The sequence below is a fragment of the Chelonia mydas genome, chromosome 4 (assembly GCF_015237465.2).
Source record: "Chelonia mydas isolate rCheMyd1 chromosome 4, rCheMyd1.pri.v2, whole genome shotgun sequence".
NCBI classification, from domain to species: Eukaryota; Metazoa; Chordata; order Testudines; family Cheloniidae; genus Chelonia; species Chelonia mydas.
Genome location: NC_057852.1, coordinates 35154855 through 35168036, shown reverse-complemented (window position 1 = coordinate 35168036; position 13182 = coordinate 35154855).

Sequence of the window (13182 nt, the reverse complement as noted above, 5' to 3'; positions counted from 1 at the left end):
AGAGCTACGCTCAACCCAATTCATCAGGGAACAAAACAGAACCTTCCCATTCCCTAAGATACCTAGACCATCGCCTTTCAAAAAGACAGATACAGTGCTGGCTGCCATCCAGCAGAGAAGCTGTTTTTAATTATAAGTGATATATATATTTGTTAGTACCTCAATTCTCTTTAGCTTCTTCATTATGCCTTGATTAATGTTTTCCAGTACATGTGATTCATTGTAATTTAATGTTTAAATTGTTCCATCACCTCTTTTTTGATATTTCTATCTCTGATAAACTCTCATTTTCACTTCCTGTGATATAAAGGACAGCTCTGTGGTATATATTTCCCTCAGCACCATCTGTGGCAGTATAAGAACCTAGAAAGAGAGACTGGTAGAGAGATGTAGGAACAATGCAAAGAAATACTTTAGCTTTTCTGAATCTCCCTAGAATTCCTAGCTCTGATGTATTTAAGGATTATTTATTTGTTTTAATCTCTTGGGCCTTTTGTTCTTCACATTTCCTCTTAGTTCTTTGTTACAGGATGTAAGGTTCCTATGAATTTGTATTGTTTATTCCCTTCATATATAACTAGTTACTTTTCATATTTTATATTCATCAGCATGAATCACCAGGATCGATCGGTCCATCAGCCCTCAAAGAGAGAGCGCCAATCACAACACATCATTCTTGTTGTTCTAGCCATTTCTTAAGCCATCCGCTAGCCAGGCTGTCAGTGGCACTGGACACCTGATCGGCATAGCGCACCACAGCCCAGAACCCCTGAGCGATCCGTTAGCCTCAGCCTCCCAAGTAGCTGGGATTACAGGTGTGCGCCACCATGCCCAGTTCAACACCAGCAATGGGGATGAAAATTTGAAATCTCATATTTTAACAAACCAAAAATTGAACTTTATTTTCTGAAATATTATTACTTGAAATGTTTTGATTTTGACTTTTTTGTATTATATGTTAACTTAAATTTGACAACAAAACCAAAAAACTTGAAATTTTCATTCATTCTGAAAATGTCAAAATGGGATATTTAAAAAAAATGTTGAAACTTATTTCCACACATTTTTTTGGAAAATGGAAATTCATCTAAGCCACTTCCTGTTAAGTGTTGATATAGATGAATCAGCATTTTCCATTAAAAACAAAACAAAAACATTTTGTAGACAAATTCCTCTAATGAATAATTCTCTTCCTCTACTTCTACTGTAAAGTCTGTTCTTTCTGAGGGAAATTTTTCTCTCACTTCCATTTTGCTTGTAACCTAGGAACATAGGAATTGCTATATCAGATCAGGCCAGCGATCCATCTAGTTGAGCATCCAATATAAGCAACTTTGGAAGAAGGTACAAAGAAATTCTGCAATAGCAGTTATAAAATAACCCATCAACAAGGAAAGTTTCTTCCTAACTCACATTAATTAAAGGTTGTGTTATGCCCTGAAACCCGCCACAAATCTTGTTTGTTTTAATCTCTACTGCTACAAGTCTGGATAGTCGTATTATCCTTATACATGACCAAGAATATTTTCTTTAAAAAGGCAGACAGTTCTGAAGTGAAATACAGTATATACACAACCATATGTACTGGAGAGTATAAAATCACAAAAAATCTGTATGAAACCCCCCCAAAGATTACAAGTTCCAATAGGAACATATTTGTTAAGTTCATGCTTCTACAAGAATTTATATAACACATGACAAAAAGTGTCAACATTACCTAAAACTCCTTTGGACTTAGGATAATGTGGTTCTTATCATGGCTTTAAAAAAGTACCGATTTAAGCATAAAAAGGTTTAAAAACTGGAATTAGTTTTATTGAAATATACTTTATTAAAAATACTGAAATGAACTTTAAAGAATTTTAATTATTCACAGAGAAGATTCTAGCTCAAGTGTGTATTAAAGTACTTTCCCATTATTAGTTTTTGATTGCATTAATTACTTTAACTATTTCATGGCTCAAGCCATCTGTTTAAAATTCCTTGTAAGGATACAAGAAATACACCACTACAGAAATAAAATAAAAGACAAATAATGTACAGTAGAGAAAAACCATTAGCTTATTTTAAATTTGGTCTAAAAGAATGCCTATGAAATTAATCAGTGAAATTATCTGTGGCTGAGACCAATCATTTCCTGTTTTTCAAGAAAAGGCCTGGAATTCACCCTCTCCTCTTCCCCCTCCAACTGGTTTGTTTTGTTTTAAATTTCTTTTCTATAGCCATTGCCATTAAAAGTCTATGTTTACCAAGAGTTATCACACAGTGGTATCTGAAATATCACTATTTCCATTTCTATGAATAGGAGAAGACTGTTGTATCAGATACCAGAGATGTGATGTGTGCCTTTTTTTGATCAGGTGTTCTGCATTCTGACTATTGGCTTGACTAATATCCAGACTTGCTTGCTCTTGGTCATTTCTGAGTGTTTTTTGAAAGTGGCATAACTTCAGTGATAACTACAATTGCAAATATTTATTATACAAGTTCTACAATTTTTATTGAAAGGAAACCACATAGAAACAATAGCATAAACAAAAGGGGAAATGTAAATATACTCATTTAAAAAACAATCCAATAATATAAAATAATAGGTTATGTCTTTGGATGTAACTCTTCCGTGCTGTTAAATATGCTACAGTTGCCACCAGGCAAGCCGTACCATATAACAGTCACTGTCCATTTTCCATATGTTAAAGTATATTAATGTAATATACAGACAATGTAATACAGTTTAATATTACACTGTGTAGCATGAGCCCAGTAGGCTGCCTCTGAGCTGTGGCAGTCTGCAGCCGTGCACAAGTGCTTACAGCTGCAGTGACATGATGCTAAGCATGTTTTAAGACTAGTCCCAGTCGAGCGGTATCTTATCCAACCAGAAACAATCCCACAATCCAGCTCTTTTTAAGTGATCATCCTTGTATCATAACAGATTAAGGTTGCAGCTACTTTGGATTATATTTAATCTAACCTTTATCCATTCACATCTTCACCTGAAACTTACAAGGACCAAGAGTCAATTGCCAGGACATAATTCACAATGACACTGATCTTTCCTTCCTCACTCTAATTATCTGGATTAAGAATAACACTTTTGAGTAATTATTTTCACATTGGATAAACATTAAGCTTTCCTGGATTTATCTAAGCTTTTTCTTAACATGAAATAGATCCAACCAGGCTTATAAGAACATAACTGACAGCAGTGACAGCTTAATCAAGGAAACCCTAAACAACTAAAACAATAGGAAATGTTTGTTTTGCATTGGTTTGAATAATCAAGAACCAGAAACTTGATAAACTCAAAGATTTACAAAAAAGACTATCCAGACAGATCAATTACAGTGATGTTACCTTTACAATCTTAATGAAGATGCGAAGTCTTCTCTGATGCAATACAAGCGCTGCCACTCAGAAGCAAATGGGAGATTATAATATGTTTGTTGTAACCATATAAATGAAAAAGGAGTGTATTGATTTATAGGGCTGATCCCACATACAGAAGAACAAACAAGCTACATTAGAATCGGTTTGCTAAAATTATAAAGTGAATCAGGTACCAGCTGTATCACTTCTGATGACTATTTTTGAAGTAACTGAAATGTCCATCACAGACTGCACAGACTACCCAAAACTGCTATCACAAACAGGCTAGAAAAATCTTCCAAGCCTGTCATTGAAACTACCTATGATCATATACAATTATGTGCTAAAATCACATCACAAAACCCAATTACACTTTGGCTTTGCAGATCCACAGATAACCTCTTAAAGAGCAAACTCCCTTACTGTGTCGACCCCTGACCTCAAGCTCTTTTTCCAATCTTCAGTAACACCACACTACTTTACCAAAGTGAACAACCAAAGCTTGGAATGGCCAGGATTTTGAAGGATAGCAAGTGTTCCAGTTATGATAACTTTGAGGTTAAGGGAACATACTGTTAATACCTTATTCTTGACTTTTAATGCATTCCATATACTATATTTTATTCAATCCTAACATTATTATGAGTTCTCAGTAGATATTTTTTCATTCACTGGAGGATTTTAGTAATTTATAAGCAATAATTTTATTTTGCTGTTAAAAGGCTAAAAAAGTATGCATCAATTGAGTACTTTAACAGGTGTTGGAAGTAGAATCTCAAACAAAGAAATGTATTTACATTTCAATGTTATGAATTATTTTAAAAGATGATCAAATAAGGAGGGTACAAGGCTTAAAAGAAGGTTTCATTTAATGTTACCTCCCTGAAACTCTATAATGACATTCACATTGATGGGAGTTTCTCCAGCTGTACTTACTGATAATAAATAGAACTGTGCTTTTCATTTTAGTTTATGGAACCTTGGTTTTTATGCTTCTCAGTCATATCAGGAGGGGAAGGGGACTAAAGCAGAAAATGATTAGTTTGCCTTACCAGGGGAGACAGTTCTGAGCATTTAATTCCGAGGCAAAATTAGTAGTGAACATTTGTGCGTTGCACTCTTTGACTACAAATAGTGCAGTGAAATGGGAACTATGCTAACAATACCCAGATCCATTTACAGAACTACCCAAAAAGCTTTCTATCAAAACTATTTTGACTAAACATTTTTTCCATGGAGCATCTTGACTTTTCTTTGAAAATCCAAAACCTTTTTGGTTTGTTTACTAAAATTTTTCCACAGAAACGTAATGAAACTTTTCATTTTTGTTGACATTTTCTGTAAAATTCTGCCTTTTCCTCCACATTTTCTCACTGCCTCTATCCATTTAGATCCACCTTCTCTACAGATCTTAGAGAAAGGTGCCTCAAAGTTAGGCTGGGAGCTTTGTGTAGTCTGCACTTAAGGGTTTCTAAGTGCAAGTTCATCTAGAGCTGGTTGAACTTTTCTACTGAAACTTTTTGCAATGGAAAATTGGGTTTAATTAAAACAATTTCTGAAAGTGTCTGGTTTCCTTGACATTTTCAGCAGAAAACTGAAAACTTCAGTTTTTGACCTACTCCCCAAAACTAATGAAAACTAACCCCCAAATTTTAGGGTAGTTAGTTTGACAAAAAGTCTATTTTCTGATAAAAGTTGACTATTTTTTTGCTTTAGTCTAAATTTTCCACGGGGTGGGAGGAGATATTTTCAAACCATCTCAACACAAAGAAATTTTACCTCAACAAACTAAGAGGAACCAGGTCAGAATGGAAAAGGAACCCAACTATCAAAAACTGGATGATTTGCTACAACAAGAAACTCTGTAACTGACTGACACCTCACAGATGGAGAAAGTGTCCCCAGACCTAGAAATATTCCTCAAACTGAGTATACTATGGAGAACTCTAGTCATGGATCTGTTCAGCAACCTTCCTAAATCAAAGCTGCAGGAGAGAGGGATACATTCTCCATCCCTTCAATTGGCCTACTGCTTCTCTGTATTTTCCTCCCTTCTAAATGCTCCGGCACTTTTGCCGGTAGCTTTTGAAGTGCAGGCTGCTGGTCGGACCATGATTACTATCCCACAGAAGCAAACATTTTTCCCATAGTCTTGGAGAAGCTGGGCAAAGTGATTCAGATGTAAGAGAGGAGAGGGAAAGCTCTGCAGTTGAAGATTCTCCAGTGATCATATCTGCTGTCTTCAGGGAACCTTTACAAAAATGCAGGATTTTAGGAGCATGTCATCAAATTCTTGCTTTCAGTTTGGAAGGAAGCAGAATGCAAAACAGGGTTTATAGGACCTTTGTATTGTGAACAAAACATTTCCTTTTGACTGACTGACTGACTTCTGTCATTTAGAGCCTCTATGAAAGCATGCATTGGCTCTTCTTCACTGCCAGCACCCCGGTAACTAGAAATAGGGAATTCAACATACCATTTAGAGAGCCTTCTGGCCAAACCCATAAAGCCCCAAACTTAGATTTTTGGGAGATATTAATGTTTCACTAAATAAGTAATGTAAAATTCTGATCTCGCTTACCCCATAATAAATGGGGAATAAATATACTACCTTAAAAGGAGTTCCTGATTTAAACAGTATTCTAGGTTTATATTGGTATGACCGAGGATAGGTCAACACTAACTGGGAGGTGTAATTCCCGTGTTGGGTAGATATACGCTCATTAGCTCTGCTTGAGTGAATGCCTAAAATAGCAGCGTGATCCTGGCAGCATGGGCTAGCTGCCCAAGTACAATCCTGCCCAATCCCCTGGGTAAATACTCAGGTGGCTAGCCATAGTGGACACCCACGCTGCCACAGCCTCAGTGGTGTTTCTCAGTGGTGTTTAGATGCTAGCTTGAGCAGAGCTAGTGCATGTACATCTACCTGAGCTAGGAACTTCAGCTCCCATTTGCAGAAAAACATATCCTGAGACCAGAATATTGCCCACAGACTGTGCTTGCAACTCCTACAGGATCGCAAATTCAGCTGCAAAACTGGCATGTCTCTTATGCCTGACCTGGCCCATCAAGTCAGAAATGGCTCTAAGGCCCAACGAGCCTTGGAGGAAGTAAAACCCCAGCTATCAATTTCTTCTATCTGGGAGAAACAAACTCCAAATTGTTTACAATCTTATTTTGTGTTACTTGGTCGAAAATAAGCAGGACTTAGAAGCTTGTCCCCCGCTTAGAGAAAATATTCAAGGGTCCATGGAAAGAAAGACTGGTATAGAGAGTTGGCCCAATTGCAATACCATTGTAATTCCAGTGAGTTCATTGGAGTTACTCCTGCTTTATATCAGCATGGGAAGAAAAATCAAGCTCACTCTGTTTGCAGAGAGCTGTTACAATCAGTGGTAAGATTAAATCACATAAAATATCCAGACTTATATGAATCTAAGTTTGGGGCTTACATAGTTTGAGGGGCAGCTGCAGTAGTCCGTAAAGTATACTGCATCTCCACACTGTTATCTGAAGCCCACTGGTCAGGCAAAAAGACCTTCACAAGATATTATAAAAGACCATTTGATGTGGACAGAACAATGGGCAGCTGAGAATCTCAGGTCCTAGAAAGTGGTATTTCCTATAAGTAAAATGGATGTAACATTGTTCCTGGAAGTATAAAAAGTTTTGCTTTTTAAGAATAAGTAACTAATCCTATTTTTGATTAGAACACCTGCATATCATTATCCCCATCTGAATACAGTTCCTGGAAAAATGTTTATCAAAATGTTGAAAAGAAAGACTAGCTGCCTAATCCTCTTTTGTTTTTAAGGAAAAACTAAGCGTTTACCCATTTCTTAATGCTCTCAAGGAAACAGGGCAACAGACCAAAAATAAAGGACCCTTTTATTCTTTTGAGCCATGAAAAGTTTGTTTTTGTTTGCTTGTTTTCCCTGTGGAAGTGTTCTCAGACTCTTTGGGACAAACTTATCCTTGGTGTTATTCCATCAAAGTCAATGGAACTACACCACGAATCAATCTGGCCCTTCATTATGTCGAGCAGTAGCACCTAGAGGTCTCAGTGGAGATTGGGGCCGTATTGTGCTAAGCACTGTACAAACACATAATCAGAGACAGTTCCTGACCTAAAGAGCACACAGACTATGTAGACAAAGGGTGGGAGGCAAAGCAGTACCATTAGAAGTGAAGTGACTCGCCCAAAGGTAACACAGAAAGTCATTGGCAGAGGAGAAGAAGCCAAAACTTCTGTCACCTAGTTCAATTCCCTGTCTACTAGACCACACCACATTTTAGCCTTGTACCTGGACTCCAACGTTTCTAAGGAATGTTTACATGTATTATATATTTAATCTATGTATACCTATTTGAACCAACCAGAGAATAAACTTTTATCAAAGTTAATGAATATACTAGGTTATGTATATTTATGATTTTTGGAATGTTTTCTTAAAATAACAAACAAACCCCACGGGAACTACACACACAATTCCATGGAAGGAAATATTAAACTTTTATCTGTAAATTGCAGGCAACTTAGTCTTTCTCATAATCACATCTGATTAAGTATCATTTAGGCACACAAGGTTCAATAAGCCCCATTTTTAGGTGAGAAGAGCTTCAGCTTTCTTGCCAGGAGGGTTTCATAGCCCTAGCTTGTTGCTAGATTTAAAGTGACAGGAGATAATCCAGAAGTGAAAATGAAGTGTCATTCCCTCATACAAACCAAATTATCTATTTTTATGTTAAAGATAAATCTGTCTTTTTTAAAAAAAATCTGGTATATTTTAAATACTATTTAAGTTGAAGTTTTTAATGGCGAAATTCAGGTTTATTCCTATTATTTTGTGTAAGCAAATTGGTTTGTTTAGTATAAGCTCTGAAACAGTCTGACTTTAGGAATGGATTGCCCCTTACATATGCTTTACTTTTAAAACAGCTTTTCTAAAACATCTCTCACTGATCCTTCATTCCCAGCCCTTACATTTTAGCCTGCCATTGGTTTATTATACCAACATGACCTAGTCTCTCTCAAACTTTACCTCAGGAAGTTGTAAAACTGTGATCTTGTTTCAGTTATTAGGAATTCCAAATTGAAAATTAATCTTCCTCCTGGACTTTTAAGAAGTTCCTGCTATGATGAAAATAAATTTGAAAATCAACCTTTTTCATGTCCACCTGCCATCTTAATAAAAGTCAAAACCATATGTTCTTCCTCTTTGAAGTCCAGTTTTGTCCTCTAATGATAGTCTTTGCATACCACAATATTGTTCCATTAGCTCTAACTTTGCTTCAGCCAACTGAAACAAACAAAACAAAAAATCAACAGAAGCATGACAAATGCTTGTGGAGACGTGATGCTGATATAACAAATGGCTCCAGTCTATGAAGTTACAAGTGCAAAATAATGTCAACACGTTGCAATGATAAAACATGCTATGAAAAGGTCCAATATATGTTCAACATTCAGGGCAATTTCTGGTTTGAATTACAAGATCAATTCTTTCCTAGAGTGAAATGATTCTTGTTACAGAGGAACCATTGTTTATTATTTTTTTCAGATTTATGTCACAGCCTTCACAGTAGTAATTATGATTAATGTGTTCTGACTCACTTATTTTGTGCAGGAGACAAACTAGACTTCATGTTTGGTAAGGAAAATGAAAGTGCTTTTGAGTTTTAGAAACCCAAGTTCTAATTCATGTAGAATGAAGTCATCTTTGTTAAAAGGCTCATGGTAAGTAATCTTGCGATTCTTCCTAAGTGAAAGGTATCAAAAGTACAGACTTTTTCTGCTCTGCTAATCTCAGTTTGTGGAATGCCTGACATGAAGAGTAGGGTCATAAGAAATGCAGGATGGCTTTAGTCTTATCCACGACTTAACTCAATTATAAGTTGCCTATTTTTCTGTAATAAAAATTACAGATCTTCAGTTTTTTAAATGTATAAACCAGATGGGCAGGAAAATCAAGAGACTAGTTGCTCCATTTGTCACTCGTGAGCTGCCAAACAGAGCACAAAACTCTTGCATATCCATAATCATTCCTTTATGCCCACCATTATAACCTAATCATTCAAACATCCACTAAAAAGACTAAACACTCAGATGCAAAGGTGAAGGACCTCATAAACACAGAGGCTGATCCAGTGCCCACTATTAGCCGAATGGGTACAGGATCAGGCCCACGCCCACAGTGGATAATCTGCCCATCCACATTTACACTGGTCTAACTAAGGCATGGGTTTAAACTGATTTACATTTACACTGATCTAACAGCTTCATGCATTTAAATTGATTTAGTTAAATTGCTGCATCTTTGGGTATGGGACTATATCAAATCAATTTTAAACCTTGCTTACACCAGTTTATCTTGCCCCTAAAATAACAACAGTAAAAGATTTGTTATCCGGCATGTTGGGGGAAAGGGGAGTGCTGATAAATAAAAAATTCTGGTTAACTAAGAGGGAGGGAATTTGGGTGTGGGAGAGGGCTCAGGGCTGGGGGTTGGGGCACGGGAGGGGGTGCGGGGTGCTGGATCCAGGAGGCGTTCACTTCAGGCAGCTCCCTGCAAGCAGTGACATGTCTCTGCTGCTCCTAGGCAGAGGCGCGGCTAGGTGGCTCTGCGCACTGCCTCCGCCCACAGGTGCCACCCCTGCAGCTCCCATTGGCCACGATTCCCAGAGATCAGAAATGCCAGTTTATAGAGCTTTCCAGTTTATAAAGTGCCAGATAACACAGCTTTTACTGTAGTTCAAAACTGGTAGCTGTTCATCACAGGAGTTTGCACTGGTTTATCTAAACTGTTCATTAATTAATTTCACTCAAACTAGTGTGTGTTTTGTATGTAAACAAGCTCTAAGAGCAGAATGTGGCCCCTAAGCTAACTTTGAATGGTGCATTGTAATGTTTGTCTTCAATACTCCTCCCTACCCACTGGTTGTCAGTGTGTGTCAAGCGAAGTTAATAAAAATGGGGTAAAAAGCAATTGCCAGTGGGATTTTCAGTGGCTGACTTCAGTGGAAATAGTTTGGATGATGCTGAACACTACCAAAAATCCCACTCTACACATTTTTTCTAACTAGAGTAAAACAAATTAGAGAATTTTATTATTTAAAAAGATCTCTTTTTTTTTTTAATTCAAAGACTAGTTCCTCTCTTTTATTGTCAACTGCTCTCTTGGATGAGAGAGCACCAGAGACAATAATCTGACAAATGGAACAAGGATCTGGACGCTGAGAAATAGTGACATATTGCTGATCACTATTTGTTTCCAGAGCCAAGAAGAATAAAAGAGCAATTCTATAAAAAGAGGCAAGGCTGACACTGTCTAGAGGGTGGCTGAGAATCACCCAGGAGGGAGAGGCAGTTTTGTCAATCTCTGAAAATCTGGCTGGTTATTTTGGTGTTTAAATGGGAGTTGAGCTTTTTTTAAACCTGTTCCAAAAGGGCCTGATTTTCTGAAGTACTGAGCTCTTGGAGGAGCTGCAATGACTTCAGCTGGAGTATGACAATCAGGCACTAAGGCACTATGGACCGTTTGAGAGCCTAATCCTACTCCACTGAAGAAGCATTGCCATTAAACTTCAGTGACAGCAGAATCAGGCCCTTAGTGCCCCCACAACTCAACTGATACCAGTGGTAGCTGAAGACACCTGATGGGCCATATGGTTTCATTTTCTTTTGGGGCTAGGTCAGCACTAGCCTAGGGAACACAAAGCATCTATAGCCTTAGTAAGGTCTGAAAGAAATTGTAAAGAAAGTGGTTTGCTAGATACACTCAAGCTGCAAACCTCTGTATAAAGGGTTGACAAATCCCCTCAATAATCAGGGCAGGGACCAACTCTACTATACCTTTAACATCCTACCTCCATCTTGTGTCGGTTAAACTTCAGCCAATGTCTCCCATCCAACGGCTGCTCTTAGCTAGTCATTTGGAAAGCGAAGACACTCCTCCACCTGGGTCAGACAAGAGATAAAAAGAAAAAGGGAGGCATAAGGATTCATTTCACCTGCCCATTTGGGTGTGACAGCCTAGATCACGTCACTACCTCCCTTTTCACATACACATAGAACTGGAGGGGTGACAGAATAAAACTCTCTGAGACTCAGTACAAGAGAGAGTCTATAGAAGTGGAGACATTTTCAAGGCTAACAATGGTTATATTATTTCTCATTGCTGACTATGAAAAACCAGGGAAGGACAAGAAAAAATAAGGGAGGAGAAGGTATTTGTCCATGTTACAGAAGGATGCCTCATAACTAAAGGCAACTTCCCCACTCTCACAGTGATATGTTTTCTTTTAGACGCCACAGAACTAACTTGAGTTTCTGCAAGAAACTTTTGCTTTTTCCTTCAGTTCCTTTACCATACAAAATGCCAAAGTCTAGCCCCAAGCCATAGATGGCTCATCAGGCAGACTCATTCTGTATGACCAGGTACCCATTTTGCACCTGGGTGAACTGGAGGCAGTCTTTCAGTAGAAGACTGAGACTTGAACCCATGGGCTATAATTAAACCCCTTAACCACTCAGCCACCTTCCCTCAAGAAGGTATGATATATTTAAAAATGTAGCATGTGAATTGTCAAAAAGATGAACAATTCTGTTATAATTTTATATAGCTATATATTATAAACTATAATTATATGAATTTTATAAACCCACCAACTGAAGCTTGAAGACTTTTTCTCCTGCAATCCAAATTTCAAAGGATAATTGAAATTTATTAACTATGAATCTTAATTCCATCTCATAATAAAAAAGGAACAGAAGATGTATCGAATCAAAACTCTGTTACTGTTATGGTGGGCACTCTCCCTTGAAGCGCCCCCCTTGCATCAAGGCTGGCATGCCCCTGGAGGCCCAGTGCAGAACCACAATTGTATCCCTGGCTCAATTTCCCCTCATGGGCTTTCAATTAGTTCACTGAGCCTTTTTTGTAGTTAGCAATGCCCCTTCAGGGGTCTAATTTATTTAACCAAAAAAAACCCAAATATGGTATACAAGCAAACCTTCATCCGAGCAGCCTAGCCAGAGGACTGAGTTAATATTAATCTGTCTGCCCCAACTCCTGCCAGCATGTAAAACTCCAAAAGCAGTGCTGGAGGCAAGAGGGATCATTCAATATGTGGAGGTAAAAGCCAGGAGAAATTAAGTAGGAGTGGGGAGATGGTATTACCTCTATGCGTGGCATTATTGAGACCACCACTGGAATACTGTGTCTTGTTCTGGTGTCCGTACTTCAAAAAAGATGTTGACAAATTGGAAAGACTTCAAAGAAGAGCTACAAGAATAATTTGAAGTCAGGAAAACATGATTTATGATGAGAGAAACAATCTTTTTAGTTTATCCAAGAGAACCTAAGAGGTGACTTGTTCATAGGCTATAAGCACCTACGTGGGGAGTGAATTTCAGATAGTAAATGGCACTGCAATCTAGCAGAAAAGGGCAAGATCCAATAGTTGGAAGCTGAAGCTACAAAAATCCAAATAACTGCACCTTATTCTATTTTAAGTGAGTAACTATCCATTTGAACAATTTACTCAGGAATGTGGTTCATTCTCTATCACTTTCTATCATTCCAAAGTGGTGTCAATAGTCCTTCACACTTGTACTGACCCTCCTATGAGCAGGCAATAGGGGAACCCAGGTCCATCCTCTCCTCTAGATTCCAGCCTAGGGCCCTTTTGATAAACAGCTAGGGCCTGTTTCTTATGATCCCTTGTTGGTTGTCTGGGCTGCTTCCTGCATTTGCCTGCTTGCAGGCATCTATCATGGAACTGAACTCTCCAATCCTCTCTCCCTGGAATTTT